General features: G+C 46.3%; 1 pseudogene; it reads right to left on the bottom strand.

Annotated features, from left to right (window-relative positions):
• Positions 1 to 5353: 5353 nt before the first annotated feature.
• LOC115120313 (cdc42 effector protein 4-like) overlaps positions 5354 to 8679 on the bottom strand; it is a 48456-nt pseudogene continuing 45130 nt past the window's right edge.

The raw sequence follows: 8679 nt of genomic DNA, 5'->3' as shown, positions 1-8679 counted from the left end.
GAAACAGCAACAGAATCCTCCATGTTGCTCTCATTGCAGCCTCGTGGTTTTAAACGTGGGTAACTGTGAATACGTGACTGTTAGTGCTAAAGGAGAGAGAGAACTGTGAATATAGTCTCGTCAACCAGACTACTATGACTATACCGTAACAAATGCATTCTATGTTTTTAACATTTTCTTTTCTAGGAGATCAAATGTTGAAACAATTACACTATTTATTTCTGGCTCGACTGAAATCAGACAGGGAGCCTTTAATAACCGATTGAAAAAAGTACAATGATTAAAATCAACAAAGAAGCAGAGCCAGAATATTTGACCTTTACCTGGAGATCTACATTGATCAACCAATCAAGGAGGAAGGACCAGAAGTCTGGCAGGCTCTCATAACTCTGAGCTCCATAACCAAAGTTATTTGTGATGACATTACTGATGCTCATTGGTCAGTCTTAGGACATTACTGATGCTCATTGGTCAGTCTTAGGACATTACTGATGCTCATTGGTCAGTCTTAGGACATTACTGATGCTCATTGGTCAGTCTTAGGATTCGTCCAAAATGGCACCCTATTCCCTTTACAGTACACTACTTCTGGTCCCTAGGTCAGTATATAGGGAATAGGGTGCCATTTGGGATGAATGGACCCGGGTTATTCCCTATGGACTATGGTAAAAAGTAGGTCAGTATAAGGGGAATAGGGTGCCATTTGGGATGAATGGACCCGGGTTATTCCCTATGGACTATGGTAAAAAGTAGGTCACTATATAGGAAATATGTTGCGATTTGGGACGTAGACTGAGTTATGACTGAGAATTTATATAGACGTCACTATTAAGATACTTGGAATAAGGTCTGTTCACTGGCATATTCACTCACTGCTGCCCACACTAGAAAAATGACCAATCTCACACAGGGTAAAAAAGGAACAGTCAGCCACCTTAATGCTTCCCTGTACAGATAAGATACCTGTGAAGAAGTCGTCTTCTTCAATAATGCTTTTCTTTCTGAAGCCAGACACACATATTTATACACAGGGGTGAATCTTTGGTTTTAGAAGTTGGGGGGAGGACATATCAAAAACAAAATGTATCCAGTCAGATAAACACTCCAAACAGCCTACCCAACCTCGGAGGCGTCCGCATGGTCCTAAAGCACGCTGTTGGCTCGTTTAGTATCACGTTCCAATGATAAAACTGGGACAAAAATACCATTTCCGAATGTGGGGGGGCACATGTCCCCCCCTGTTCCCAGTGAAAGTTGCGCCCCTGTTTATACACGTCTTTCATTAACACTTAATTAAATAGTCATTTTAACAGATATTCTCTGTCTGTATGTCCAGACACAAAGCATCATCAACATGTTACAGACCACAACACAGTTAGCGTGTGGTTCAACAACAAAACATTTAAATGGAGAGATTCTACCCGAACGTCTCCAATAACAACACAAATGTCGAAAAGGTCCAGTTCAATAGTGAGACAGCTGGACTGCCCTAGTGAGGGCCCTCGAGGTGAGTGAGAACCGCATCCCAAATGGCACCCTATCTTGGACCCGGGCCTACAGGGCCCAATGTAGGGAACAGGGTGCCATTTGGAATGCAACGGACATGTTGATGCAGTCAGGCCAGGTGCACTACACTACTGGTGCACTCGACTACTGCAGCTATGAACAGTTTCTACCTCTCTTTTTAAGTGGGGAAGGAAGGAAGTGGTTAGCTGTTATTATCAGACACTCTGTAGCCTGTTAGCTCTGACATGATTGCAGAACCTGACTGACACACACTTGCAGAAGGATTTTCATTGCAGAGAAATATGGACAAATCATACGCAAATAGAAGCAGAGAATTTGCATCTGAATTTCACAAAAACGGATCTAACCTGATCTGCAGGTGGAGAAAGAGGAACACACACACCTCTCCCCTCTTCAGTTTCGTGTACACACACACCTCTCTGCTGTAACCAGTGTTAGATAATCGCCACAAGGTCCTATGCTTCCATCTGTCTGCTTTACAACCCTCCTAACGCTGGTTAACCAATCAGCATCAGGCTGGGAGAGTTAAGGCTAAACTCTCAACGCTGGTAAACCAATCAGCATCAGGCTGGGAGAGTTAAGGCTAAACTCTCAATGCTGGTTAACCAACAGCATCAGGCTGGGAGAGTTAAGGCTAAACTCTCAACACCGGTTAACCAATCAGCATCAGGCTGGGAGAGTTAAGGCTAAACTCTCAACGCTGGTTAACCAATCAGCATCAGGCTGGGAGAGTTAAGGCTAAACTCTCAACGCTGGTTAACCAATCAGCATCAGGCTGGGAGAGTTAAGGCTAAACTCTCAACGCTGGTTAACCAATCAGCATCAGGCTGTGAGAGTTAAGGCTAAACTCTCAACGCTGGTTAACCAACAGCATCAGGCTGGGAGAGTTAAGGCTAAACTCTCAACGCTGGTTAACCAATCAGCATCAGGCTGGGAGAGTTAAGGCTAAACTCTCAACGCTGGTTAACCAATCAGCATCAGGCTGGGAGAGTTAAGGCTAAACTCTCAACGCTGGGTAAACAGAGGAGCATCTCCTCCCGCCCACAGTCCACTTTATTACAGGAAATGACAAGAGGTTGAGGCACAAACACCAACAGACAAATAGGTTACTTTGTCACAGTAATGAACGCGTGTACCATGTCACAGTAATGAACGCGTGTACCATGTCACAGTAATGAACGCGTGTACCATGTCACAGTAATGAACGCGTGTACCATGTCACAGTAATGAACGTGTGTACCATGTCACAGTAATGAACGTGTGTAACATGTCACAGTAATGAACGCGTGTAACATGTCACAGTAATGAACGCGTGTACCATGTCACAGTAATGAACGTGTGTAACATGACACTGATAATGTGAGGAAAATGTCAGAATGTGAAACAGAACTGGTGTTGATGTAGCAATGAACTAACTAGATGATCTATTGTTCTGACAGGTAGCAGGCTCTAGTCAAGATGCTATAGCTAGCAGGCTCTAGTCAAGATGCTATAGCTAGCAGGCTCTAGTCACAATGTTGTTATAGGTAGCAGGCTCTAGTCAAGATGCTATAGCTGGCATGCTCTAGTCACGATGCTATAGCTAGCAGGCTCTAGTCACGATGCTATAGCTAGCAGGCTCTAGTCACGATGCTACAGGCAGCATGCTCCGGTCACGATGTTATAGGGAGCAGGCTCTAGTCAAGATGCTATACACTACTGTTCAAAAGTTTAATGGAATATCTACATAGGCGTACAGAGCTCCATTATCAGCAACTATCACTCCTGTGTTCCAATGGCTCGTTTTGTTAACTAATTCAGGTATATAATTTTAAAAAGTCTAATTGATCATTAGAAAAGACATTTGCAATTATGTTAGCATGGCTGAAAACTGTTGTCCTGATTAAAGAAGCAATAAAACTGGCCTTCTAGACTAGTTGAGTATCTGGAGCATCTGCACTTGTGGGTTCGATTACAGGCTCAAAATGGCCAGAAACAAAGGACTTTCTTCTGAAACTCGTCAGTCTATTCTTGTTCTGAGAAATGAAGCAATGGCTCTTCATGAAGGCCATGCGAGAAATAGCCAAGAAACTGAAGATCTCGTACAACGGTGTGTACTACTCCCTTCACAGAACAGTGCAAACTGGCGCTAACCAGAATAGGATTGGGAGGCCCCAGTGCACAACTGAGCAAGGGGACAAGTACATTAGAGTGTCTAGTCTGAGAAACAGATGCCTCACACATCCTCAACTGGCAGCTTCATTAAATAGTACCCGCAAAACACCAGTCTCAACATCAACAGTGAAGAGGCGACTCCGGGATGCTGGCCTTCTAGGGAGAATTGCAAAGAAAAAGCCATCTCTCAAACTGGCCAATAAAATGAAAAGATTAAGATTGGGAAAATAACAGACACTAGACAGAGGAAGATTTGAAAAAATCTAAGTTTGAGGTGTTCGGATCACAAAGAACATTCATGAAACGCAGAAAAAATGAAAAGATGCTGGAGGAGGAGTGCTTGACGCCATCTGTCAAGCATGGTGGAGGCAATGTGATGTTTTGGTGGTGGTAATGTGGGAGATTTGTACAGGGTAAAAGGGATCTTGAAGAAGGAAGGCTATCACTCCATTTTGCAACGCCATGTCATACCCTGTGGACAGCACTTAATTGGAGCCAATTTCCTCCTACAACAGGACAATGACCCATAGCACGGCTACAAACTATGCAATAACTATTTAGGGAAGAAGCAGTCAGCTGGCATTCTATATATAATGGAATGGCCAGCACAGTCACCGGATCTCAACCCTATTGAGCTGTTCTGGGAGCAGCTTGACCATATTTGTGGGAGGTGCTTCAGGAAACATGGGGTTACCTCAACAAATTGACAACTAGAAGCCAAAGGTCTGCAAGGCTGTAATTGCTGCAAATAGGGATTCTTTGACAAAAGCAAAAGGACACTATTTGTTCAATTAAAATCATTATTTATAACCTTGACTATATTTCCTATTAATTTTACAACTCATTTCAGGTATGTTTTCATGGAAAACAAGGACATTTCTAAGTGACCACAAACTTTTGAACAGTAGTGTAGCTAGCAGGCTCTAGTCACAATGTTGTAGCTAGCAGGCTCTAGTCACAATGTTGTAGCTAGCAGGCTCTAGTCACAATGTTGTAGCTAGCAGGCTCTAGTCACAATGTTGTAGCTAGCAGGCTCTAGTCACAATGTTGTAGCTAGCAGGCTCTAGTCACAATGTTGTAGCTAGCAGGCTCTAGTCACAATGTTGTAGCTAGCGGGCTCTAGTCACTAGCTAGGCTCTAGTCACAATGTTGTAGCTAGCAGGCTCTAGTCACAATGTTGTAGCTAGCAGGCTCTAGTCACAATGTTGTAGCTAGCAGGCTCTAGTCACAATGTTGTAGCTAGCGGGCTCTAGTCACAATTTTGTAGCTAGCGGGCTCTAGTCACAATGTTGTAGCTAGCGGGCTCTAGGCACAATGTTATAGCTGGCAGGCTCTAGTCACGATGTTATAGGTAGCAGGCTCTAGTAAAGATTCTCTACCAGGCTCTAGCATGGAAAAAGCCTCATCACAGCTGGTGGAGTGATACAATAAAAGGCTTGTGTTGTGTGTGACAGACAGGCAGCCAGGTCCCCATCACCGTGGTAACAGTAGCTCTCTGTTCCGGCCAGACCACTTGATTACACCAACACAGTTCCACTTAACAGGCAGAGAGGAGCACAGAACAAGAGAGGAGCTACATCATATGAAATGGCACAGATCATCAATGAAGAAAAGCCCTTATTATTATTATGACACAAGTAAAGGGAATGAATAGCACTGGACAGAGGCTTAATAAAGTCATGTTGTTTATCAAAATGTTATTTTGGGTCTCTCCTAAATTCACACACTTTGGACTGCTCTTCCATGCGAGTTCTCTCAGTGTACAGACAGACAGACAGTAGCTGTAATGTGGTGTGTGTGAGGGAGGGAGAAGTTAGCAAGCTGTTCTGTATGTAACAGATGGAGTTTCTATTCATCCAGAAGGAGCCAGTATCCTACAGACTGTCTTCCCCTTTCTCCCTGAAGCAGGATCCCAGTCCACAGATCCCAGTTCACAGATCCCATGTCTACAAATCCCAGTCCACAGATCCCAGTCTACAGATCCCAGTCCACATGACTAAGTCCAGATGTTTGTATTCTCACAGGAAGGACAGAGGGAGCAGTTTCTTCTTCTATTTAATTCAACACGTCATTCACACTACCAGAGGAGGTGCTGTACTACAACCCTTCTATCCAGACTAGACAGAGGAGGTGCTGTACTACAACCCTTCTATCCAGACTAGACAGAGGAGGTGCTGTACTACAACCCTTCTATCCAGACTAGACAGAGGAGGTGCTGTACTACAACCCTTCTATCCAGACTAGACAGAGGTGCTGTACTACAACCCTTCTATCCAGACTAGACAGAGGAGGTGCTGTACTACAACCCTTCTATCCAGACTAGAAAGAGGTGCTGTACTACAACCCTTCTATCCAGACTAGACAGAGGTGCTGTACTACAACCCTTCTATCCAGACTAGACAGAGGTGGTGCTGTACTACAACCCTTCTATCCAGACTAGACAGAGGAGGTGCTGTACTACAACCCTTCTATCCAGACTAGACAGAGGTGCTGTACTACAACCCTTCTATCCAGACTAGACAGAGGAGGTGCTGTACTACAACCCTTCTATCCAGACTAGACAGAGGAGGTGCTGTACTATAACCCTTCTATCCAGACTAGACAGAGGAGGTGCTGTACTACAACCCTTCTATCCAGACTAGACAGAGGAGGTGCTGTACTACAACCCTTCTATCCAGACTAGACAGAGGTGCTGTACTACAACCCTTCTATCCAGACTAGACAGAGTAGGTGCTGTACTATAACCCTTCTATCCAGACTAGACAGAGGAGGTGCTGTACTATAACCCTTCTATCCAGACTAGACAGAGGAGGTGCTGTACTACAACCCTTCTATCCAGACTAGACAGAGTACAGTTTCATCCACAATATTAGTTTGTTGTTGTATCAACACGTCATCCACAGGAGGTACTGCTACTGCACTGTGATCCATATCCACCCAGTATAGACTGTACATCTCTGTCATAATATGGGCCTTTATAGAGTAGTTTCATCCACAGTAGTAATTCATTAATTCCTGTATCAACTCAACACGTCGTCCACAGCCTCATGTAAGCCATCCAGTCTATACGTCTCTGTTGTGATGTGGGGCTTTATAGAGTTGACTTTATACAGTACTGAATCTATCCATCTGTACTCATCCATATCAACTCAGTATAGAATCTATCCATCTGTACTCATCCATATCCACTCAGTATAGAATCTATCCATCTGTATTAATCCACACTCATCCGTTCCGTATATGGTTTGGGCTTGTACGTCTCGTTTCATACACGGATCTCATCATCCTCGTCCTCCAAGAAGGAAGAAAACTTTCCCAGCTCCTCTTCCTCAGGTGCTGCGCTGAAAGTGGAGCTGTTCGTATCTCCCCCGTGGAGCTGCCCGGCTGGTTTCTCCTGCTCCACGTGGGCGGAGCCAGAGGTGGAGCTGGACACAGAACAGGTATCTAATCGGTGCTGCAGGTGTTTAGGCGGGGCTGGGGCGCACTCTGGGGTCCTCTCCCACCTCAGGTTCTACAGAGCTGGTTGGACTCTCAGGTACAGGGACCGCCTCCTCTTGCAGCTGCAGTAGCTCAGCTTCCGGTTCCTCTTCTTCTCCCTCCTCCTCCTCTCCTCCCACCTCCCTCCCCAGGAGTAGTGTAGGAGAGGCCCGTCCCTCACTGCTCTTCCCCTCCTCGTATCCCAGATCATCATCCTCCTTCTCCATCACCCCCAGGATGTCACCCAACATGGAGGGCCCCAGGTCGATGTGGAACGACATGACCGACACCGCGTGCTTCATCCCTCCTCCGTAGTACCCGCGGCTGGGGCTTGGCAGGTCAGTCAGCTCTCCAAAGCTCCTCTCATCCAGCTCCAGAGATCGGGCCCCAGCAGCGGCCCCATTAGACGGCCTGGTACCTCCACCTCCATCCTGCTCATTCAGTTGTTTCAGTGGGCTGGACGAGAGGCTCTTAGGCACCCTGTGTCCTCCATCAACATGGTCACCGTTTTCATCATTGAGGAAGGGGAGAGACATGGCGTTCTTCACCAAGGTGGGTGAGCCACCGGGTGGCGCTAGCGAGCAGTCTCTCTGGTCCACTCTGGTGACGGACTGGGAGCGTTTGCTGCTGCGGAAGGTTCTGGATAAAAGCCCTGGGCGGGGGGAGTGGGGATGGGCCTGGGGTTCGGCCTGGTGGGGGGCCTCCCCGGAGTGGGTGGAGAGGAAAGAGGTGTCCCCGAAGGCGTCCCCGCTGCGACCCACGTGCATAGTGTGGCGGAAGTCCCCCAGGGGAGCGCTGATCATCTCCCGGGTCAGGTCCATCCGGGAGCGGCGCTGTTTGGTCTGGGACGAACCAGATACCAGCTGCTTTAGGATGGGCATGGTTGCTGGTGGAGGTCACACACCTCTGACACTCACAGAGTCTGTCACACAGACGCACACAGTCCGTCAGTCAGTAGACCAGAAGGACAGATCTCTCTCTTTGTAAGGAGTTCAAAGATAGAAGTGTTTGGGAAGTCTTCAAGGTAGATCCGTGTCACACTCATTGCAGTCCCTAGAAACAATAACACGTCTTCAGTTCCAGGGTGGCTCAATCTGAAAAGAAAGGAGGGGAAAACAACATTAGATATATATGATAATGACAAGACATTGTTTCATACCATGTCATCGTATCATTGCTCTGAAACAAGAGTGGATAACAACGTGTTTTTGATCAAAACAAACTCAGATCTGACAGCACTTTATAATGGACCAGTGGTCCAGTCTCCTGATGCATCCCAAACACCCCTTTATAATGGACCAGTGGTCCAGTCCAGTCTCCTGATGCATCCCAAACACCCCTTTATAAATGGACCAGTGGTCCAGTCCAGTCTCCTGATGCATCCCAAACACCCCTTTATAATGGACCAGTGGTACAGTCCAGTCTCCTGATGCATCCCAAACACCCCTTTATAATGGACCAGTGGTCCAGTCCAGTCTCCTGATGCATCCCAAACACCCCTTTATAATGGACCAGTGGTCC

This window comes from Oncorhynchus nerka, linkage group LG26 (genome assembly GCF_034236695.1).
Source record: "Oncorhynchus nerka isolate Pitt River linkage group LG26, Oner_Uvic_2.0, whole genome shotgun sequence".
Classification (NCBI taxonomy): domain Eukaryota; kingdom Metazoa; phylum Chordata; class Actinopteri; order Salmoniformes; family Salmonidae; genus Oncorhynchus; species Oncorhynchus nerka.
Note: the sequence above shows the minus strand (reverse complement) of the source record. Positions and strands in the feature narration are given on the sequence as shown.